Genomic DNA, 8,070 nt, shown 5'->3' with positions numbered 1-8,070 from the left:
AGGTTAGTTGTATGTTAATTGTAAATTGTGAACAGTCATATTGTATTTTGGTATGAGTTTTTTTTTTTATAATTTTTTTCGAAAGTTAGTTGTATGTTTGTTGTTTTTGTTACTATGCTTGTTGGTTGAATAATTATTTTTGTTACTATTAACTGACTAGGCCTAGCTTAGTTGGGCACCATGCCTTCCTTAGGACTAAGTTCAAGGAGGTCATGGGTTCAATTCTCCTTAGGGGGTCAAATTAAGGGAGTGCAAGCACTTAGTTGCTTTGCCAAGGGTGGAGAAATTTTCTCCCATAACTGCTAATCTAACAACTAACAACTAACATTTGCTAATAATAATAATAAAAAAATCAAAATAGTCGATTTTCACTTTTTTCAATTTTGTTTTATGTTTTCATATTGTAGTGTAACTGTTCACATTGATATGAGTTAATTTTTTTAAGGCTAGTTGACGCTAATTGTGAACCTTTTTTTTTTTTAAAAAAAAAAAAATTTGAAAGTTAATTGTATATTTGTTGTTTTTGTTATTATGCTGGGTGGTTGAACCATAATTTTTGTTATTATTAAACAATCGAAATAGTTATTCACTTTTTTCAATTTTATTTTATGTTTTTGCATTGCAGTGTAAATATTCACATTGGTATGGATTAATTTTTTTAAAACTAATTATATGTTAATTACAAACTGTGAACATTCATATTGTGTTTTGGTGTGAATTTCATTTTTTCGAAGGTTAGGTGTGTGTTTGTTGTTTATTGTGAACTTTCTCATTATACTTTAGTATTTGTTTTATTTTTCAAAAATTAGTTATATGTTTATTATTTACTGTGAACATTCATTGTATTTTGATTTTTGTTCATATTTTTTATTGCATTCTTTTTAAAAATTTCACATTATAAAAAAATTGAAAGTTCATAATTTGAAATTTTTCCTGCGGAATGAGGGAGAGATTTTCTCTATAGAATAGCAAAAGATTTTCTCCTTAGAATGAGAGAGAGATTTTCTTTATGAAATGACAGACTATTGTTATTTTTAATTTTATATTAGTTTCAAAATTGAAACATGTGCAAAAAATTAGAAAGGAGTTTTGGTCATATTATATTAAGCAGGACCTAATGAAATATTAAAAAAAGAATGGGTTAGATGAAATAAAATACTTAGAAAGAGAATTTACCAAAAAAAATGACCCTATATATATATACAAGCATCAGAGCTCATACTATGTATGAGAGAGTGGGAATTTTAAGGTTTGGCTTCTCAAGTTGTTGAATGTTTGGGTTTGGTATGCTTATTTTGTGATTGATTTCAGTAATTTGAACTGTTTATCTTCTAGAACTCGTTAAGTCTAATATTCGTACAAAAAATCAAGATTATTAGATATCGGTAGCTACAGGCAATGTTTTAAAACACGGGCTGGTGAGCGAACTAAAAAAGAGACCAGGTAGACAGGTCATTGGTTCAATCGTCAAATCAAACCAGATTAAACCGTGATGTCATAATTACGTCACAAATAATTTTTAAAATATATAAAATTTTAAATTCATATTTATATATTTAATTTATTTTAGATTGATATTTTAAATATTTATGCATTTGAGAAGGAAAAAAAAAAGAATTAGAATATATATATATATATATATATATTAAACTTCTCATGTGCATTGCACAATTATAAAGTTAGCTTGGTGGTTGTATTGTACTTATATTTCCATAATAACTTGGGTTTGACTCCTAGCACAAGTATTTTAATGTAACATTTTACACCTTGAAGCAAAGATACTTCATGCATGGACTTGGCCGATTTGCTCTAACTGGTTCGACCACGGTTTAGAGTGGGTTTTAAAAGAGAGATGGGTTCTTGGGTTGATTTGGATTAGTCGATGGTTAAATTGGTTGGTCTGGTTTGGTTCTTAAAACATTGGCTATTGGTTTATATTATATACATATTTTTTTTAAATGGAGGATAAATATAAATGTAAGAATAATTATCTATTTTTTTAATACAAATTTGATTTAAACATATAACTATCGATATTCAATCGTCTTTATTTTTTGCGTGAATATTCTACTCAATGAATTCAAAAGAGTGAACGGTTTTGTAGGTATTGATTTCCGACCACACAACCAAACAAGAAACTCAGGTAGAGAACACCGGCTGAATAGATTGAGCCAACTAGCTACCAATAAGAAAATGAGAATGTTGCGGTGGTTCGTCCACCTGGGGGCACTCCGACGACCAAGTCAGTAATCTTATCTCTCACAAATATAAAAAATAGTACTTAACCTCACCCCAAAGAACTCACCTCTGACCCATGAGGGTGCCTCATTTTTATAAGCAACAGTGACTTGTTCACCTAGAAGCCTTACTTCGTTGGACTCATGCCCAATGCTCATCTTGGACTCTCGGCTAGATCGAGATAAACTCTTCATGAGTCTTATCCTTATCTAGACTAAGATCCTTTCCTGTTTTAGGACTCTTGTCCTTTATTCGGATACCAAGGGATTCCGACATTACCGCAGAACATCTCGGCAATGCCGTGATCACCTCGGCAACGTGACTCATCCATGTGGCACCTTAGCAGACATCTCAGGGCTATCTTGGCCATGTGGCGTCATTCGCAAAATACTTCCCCACAACTGTCCCTAGGTTCTATTACCTCGGCATTCTGAGGTGATAGAACCTACATAATTTGTCCACATAACAATGTTGGTTCAAAAACGCAAATATTACTCCGACCGAGATCATGACTCATCAGCTTCAAGTAACTACGATTCAATTGCCCACTTTATCAAGAATCAAGAACCAAGTTCTTTAAGCATCTCGACTGAGATCGCTCCTCTAGCCGAGGTTATTGCCTTATTACTTCAAGAATTTCAAGAATTTCAATTGCACATGAGCTATCACACACAGACATTTCAATCATTTCTTCCACGTGTCCCATTCTTACTGGCTCGTACCTGACACGCGCTATTAGGTCACGTCGTTTCCGCCCACGCCGCCAGACAGGTACGTTGTCCAAAGTATCTTCATTGTGTTTTGCTGCCTTTTCGCGTTTTTGACAAAATTCTCTCCATTCTCTCTCCATCTTTTCACTTTTGCAATTACAATCTCTCTCTCTCTCTCTCTCTCTCTCTCTCTCCCCAAAATTTTTCTTTTAAACCACTATTTTCAAGCCCGTTCAATACTGCTCCATTCGTCACCACCGGTGAACTTTTCATCACCTGATTTCGATCATCCACATCGATTGACTCCGACGATCTTCATCCTGGCATCCGTTTCCTCAGTTTCACACTGTAAGTCTTCGATTTCCTCTTTTTCATTCTCATTCTATACTGTTCTTGAATATGACACTTTTATAAACCATTTGTTCATTTCCCACTGTTCCTTATATCAAATTCCATATTTATTCCCTGATTCACTTGCCATCACTACAAGAAAATGGGGCATATAACATAAAAGCATTTGCAATGGCACCACTTACCGTCGCAAAAAGTGAGTTTTTATGATGGCACCACTTGCCATCGCCAATAAATCGGGTTTCAGCGACGGCATCACTTCCTGTCATAAAAAAGTAAGTTTTTGCAATGGCAACAACTGTAGTTGCAAATAATGCGCATTTTTTGCGACGGTAACCCCTGCTGTCATAAATAAAGCTATTTTTTGCAACGACATGAACTACAATCACAAATAAGAGAGTTTTTTGCGATGGTAATAAGTGCCGTCGCAATCAAGAAAATAGAAAAAACGATACTATTTTGATATAACATTTCTCTTTTTACCTGTTTTTTCATCTTCCTGTCTCTTTGTCTCTCTCTGTCTCTCTGTCTCTCTTTTTCTCGCTCATCTCTCTTCTCTTACTCTTTTTATCTCTCTCTCACTCATCACTATTCTTTGTCTGTCTATCTGTTTGTCTCTCTCTTTCTCTTTCTTTACTCTTGTGTTCGCGTTGCTCACTCTTTTATTCACTTCTTCTTGATTTATCGATCTCTTTTCTCTCTCTCTCTCTCTCTCTCTCTTATTTCTCTTCTCTTTCAATCGCTTATCTCACATTTCTCTTAATCACTCATCTCTTTCTCTTAGCCCATTGTTGTTAAAAGAAAAAAAAGTCAAAAAATGAAATGGGCCTCTGTGTGTGTGTGTGTCTGTGTATGTGTCTTGCTCATCTCTCTTTTCTCTACCTCTCATCTTTCTCTCTCTCTCTCTCTCTTTCACACTCATCACTCTTCTCTCTGTCTCTCTCATGTCTTTCGCTCTCTATCTCTCTTGCTCATTTTTCTTCTCTCTCTCTCTCTCCTTCTCTCTCTCTTTCTATGTCTCTCGCTATATCTCTTTCGTTCATCTCTTTTGCTCTCTCTCTCTGTCTATCTCTCGCTCATCTTTTGTTTCTCTTTTTTTTTCTCTCTCTATCTCTATCTCTTTCTCTCTGTCTGTCTCTGTCTCTCTCTCTCACTCACTCATCTCTCTTCTCTCTTAATCGCTTATTTCTCTCAATCACACTCATCTTTTTCTCAATTAGCCTATTGTTGTTAAAAGAGGAAAAAGTCAAAAATTGAAATGGGTCTCTCTCTTTCTCTGTCTTTCTTTTTCACTATGTCTCTCGTTCATCTCTCTTTTCTCTCTCTCTCTTTCACCCATCTCTCTTCTCTATCTCTCTCATTCATCTTTCTTCTCTATCTCTCTCTATGTCTCTCTTGCTCATCTCTCTTTTCTCTCTTTCTATGTCTCTCTCTTTATATCTCTTTCATTCATCTCTTTTCACTCGCTTTCTCTTTCTCTCTCTCTGTCTGTCTATCTCTGCTGATCATCTCTTGTTTCTCTTTCTTTTTCTGTTTCTCCCTCTCCTTGGCTCTCATTGTGCAGCAAAATAGACACGAAGGTTTTTGAAAAAAAAAAATGGGCTTTTTTGCGACGATAACCTCCCCCGTCACAAATAAAGGTTTTTGGCGATGAAAATCTCCCGTTGCAAATAAAAAAAATTAGTTAAACGACGTCATTTTATTGTTTAAATTTTCATTTGTGACAATGAAACTTGACGTCGCAAAAAAAAAAAAAAAACCCAAAATCTGAGTGGTCAGCTTTTTTTTTCCCTTCGTGTTTTTTTTTTCCCCCATTCAACCAAAAATCCCTAATCTAAAAAATTCCTAATCTTTTGAATTGAAAACCCTATGAGTAGCGGTAGACGACGACGACTGTGAACAAAAATACCTAATCTAAAAAATTCCTAATCTTTTGAACCAAAAACCCAAAACCTCTTCTTACGACTCTCTCTCTCTCTCTCTCTCTCTCTCTCTCTCGACTATGAGCAGTGGCAGATGATGGCGAGCATCGAATTGACGGCGTCGAGAGATGGCAGTGAGCAGCGTGAGGCGGCGGTGAGCAGTGTGCGACGACGGCGAGCGAGTGACGACGGTGCGGCGTGTCTCTCTTCAACTCTCTCAGTTAGTCTCAATCTCTGAACCAGGTTAGCTCTTCTTCTTTTTTATTTCCACGTCTTTGCTCTGCCGGGTTAATTGAAATTTTTGTTTAATTTTATAAATTCATTGAAATTTATGTCATATAGATTTTAGAGATCATCAAGCTCTATAATTTACTTCAAAGCCCTGAAGATCTTGAGAGGCTTTACTGTGAAATCCATTTGCTCAAAACATTGAAGCACCACAACATTATGAAGTTCTACACTTCTTGGGTTGATACTGCAAATAAGAACATCAATTTTGTGACTAAGATGTTCACTTCTGGGACTCTAAAATAGTATGTACCATGAAATTTTCATGATTTCTGGATCTGTTCTTTGTTTCCTCTGTTGATTCTACTAATAAAATGGGTATTTGAGATTTGGCAAATTTTAACGAGTGCCTTTGGGGCATTGTTTAATATCAAGATTGATATGAAAAGTGTTTTGAAATTTCGTGATGAATGAGTCTAAGAATACATAAATCGATCATAAAACCACACAGAATGTTCATGGACGAATAGGATTCTTTAGAAGTAGGTCCCAGCAACAAAAATTGTAATATCTTGTTCATTTATGTGAATTTATGATTGATTTTTGTGTTCATATCTGAACTGTAATAGAACTGTTTCATAACTTTTGGAGCTTTTTTTTTTAATTTTTATTTTTTATTTTCTATCTTGATTCTATGAAAATGGGTATTTGAGATTTAGCCTTGTTTGGTGTTTTTATTTTCTGTTTTCATTTTTGAATAACAAGCTTGTTTGGCGAGTTGTTTCAGAAAACTGTATTTGGAATATCTTTTGAAAACAACCATCTTTTTGAAAGTTTGAGAAATTTTTTGCACAAAAATGAAAACAACATAAAGACGATGGATGTTTTTGAATTTTTCATTGTTTTGTTCAAAAAAAAAAAAAAAAAAAAAAAAGAAAAGGAAAAACAAACACACACTAAAAGGAAGAACAAAACACAACCAAATTAATCTAGTTTCTTTTCCTCTCTCTCTCCCTCTTTCTCTTTTTGTGTGTGTGTGTGTGTGTGTGATAGGTACAGGCAAAAGCACAAGAGAGTGAACATTAGAGCAGTGAAGCATTGGTGCAGACAAATCTTGACAGGGCTTCGCTATCTCTATAGCTATGACCCCCCTAGTCATCCACAGAGATCTCAAGTGTGACAACATCATTGTCAATGGCAACCAAGGGGAACTGAAAATAAGTGATCTCAGCCTCGCTGCAATTTTTTGAAAATCCCATGCTGCCCACTGTGTTGGTATGTTCACTAGAACTAAAAATTTGTTGAGGTATTATCTCCTTGTTTGGATGTAGTTTTGCGTTCATCATTTTCGATTTTCATGCTTCCAGAAATAAAAATAATGAAAATTTCAAAACACTCATAGTTATTGTTTTTATTTCTGCGTTTCATAAATCTTAAAACTACTTTTTGATAAGTGGGTTGTTTTTATATTTTCTTTTCCCAAGATAGTTTTTTGAGAACACTTTGTTCTGAAAAATCAAAACAGAAAATAGAACACAACCAAACAGAGTAATGAGTAAGTAGATTAACACAATTGATTGAAAATCATTGAGTTATGTTTTATCTATTTATGGAGTTAACTAGGGAAACCAGAGTTCATGGCTCCAGAAGTGTATGCACAGGAATATAATGAATTGGTTGACATTTATTCTTTTGGAATGTGCATATTGGAAATGGTCACCTTTGAATATCCATATGTGAATGCACTTATCCTGCTAAAATCTATAAGAAAGTCAGCTTTATAAGTACTCGCTCTCCCAGTCATGGATCCTCTATTCGCAAATACCTATCCCTAATGCACTCACAACCGTCTTGAAACATTAAAATCTCAAGACAAACCTCTCTGCCCTACCGGATTTCGGTCTAGGCAAACTAGTTCCTTAAAAAACTTAGAATTTGAGATGTTGACGGCCCAAAATCACCAAACGGCGTTATATTAGCACGAAACTTGGCACACACAACCACCTAGGCACGAGAGACTTGTAGGAGAAGATGGAACTCGAATCGGGTTCTCGGTTTGGAAATTAGAGTCGAATTTTGGTCTAGGCAAACTAGTTCCTTAAGAAACTTAGAATTCGAGGTATTGACGTCCAAAAATCACTAAACGACGTTAGATTAGCAGAAACTTAGCACACACGGCCGCCTAGGCACGAGAGACTTTTGGGAGAAGATGGGACTCGAATCGGGTTCCCAGTTTGGGAGTTAGAGCCGAATTTCAGTCTAGGCAAACTAGTTTCTTAAGAAACTTAGAATTCGAGGTATTGAAGCCCCAAAATCACCAAACGACATCGGATTAGCACGAAACTTGGCACACATGACTGCCTAGGCATGAGAGACTTGTGGGAGAAGACGACACTCAAATCAGGTTCCCGGTTTGGGAGTTAGAGTCGGATTTCGGTCTAGGCAATCTAGTTCTTTAAGAAACTTAGAATACAAGGTGTTGGTGCCTCAAAATCACCAAACAGCATCGGATTAGCATGAAACTTAGCACACACGACTCCCTAGGCATGAGAGACTTGTGGGAGAAGATGGGACTCGAATTGGGTTCTCGGTTTGGGAGTTAGAGTCGGATTTCGGTCTAG

General features: G+C 35.6%; 1 pseudogene; it reads left to right on the top strand.

Moving 5' to 3' along the window:
• The first annotated feature begins 5,318 nt into the window (after positions 1 to 5,318).
• On the top strand, positions 5,319 to 7,359 carry LOC145806849 (serine/threonine-protein kinase WNK1-like; annotated as a pseudogene).
• The last annotated feature ends 711 nt before the right edge of the window (positions 7,360 to 8,070 follow it).

This window comes from Camellia sinensis, chromosome 14, assembly GCF_055761805.1.
Source record: "Camellia sinensis isolate YWXY chromosome 14, ASM5576180v1, whole genome shotgun sequence".
Classification (NCBI taxonomy): Eukaryota; Viridiplantae; Streptophyta; class Magnoliopsida; order Ericales; family Theaceae; genus Camellia; species Camellia sinensis.
The sequence above is the reverse complement of the archived record's forward strand: the minus strand, read 5'-3'. Positions and strand labels throughout refer to the sequence as shown.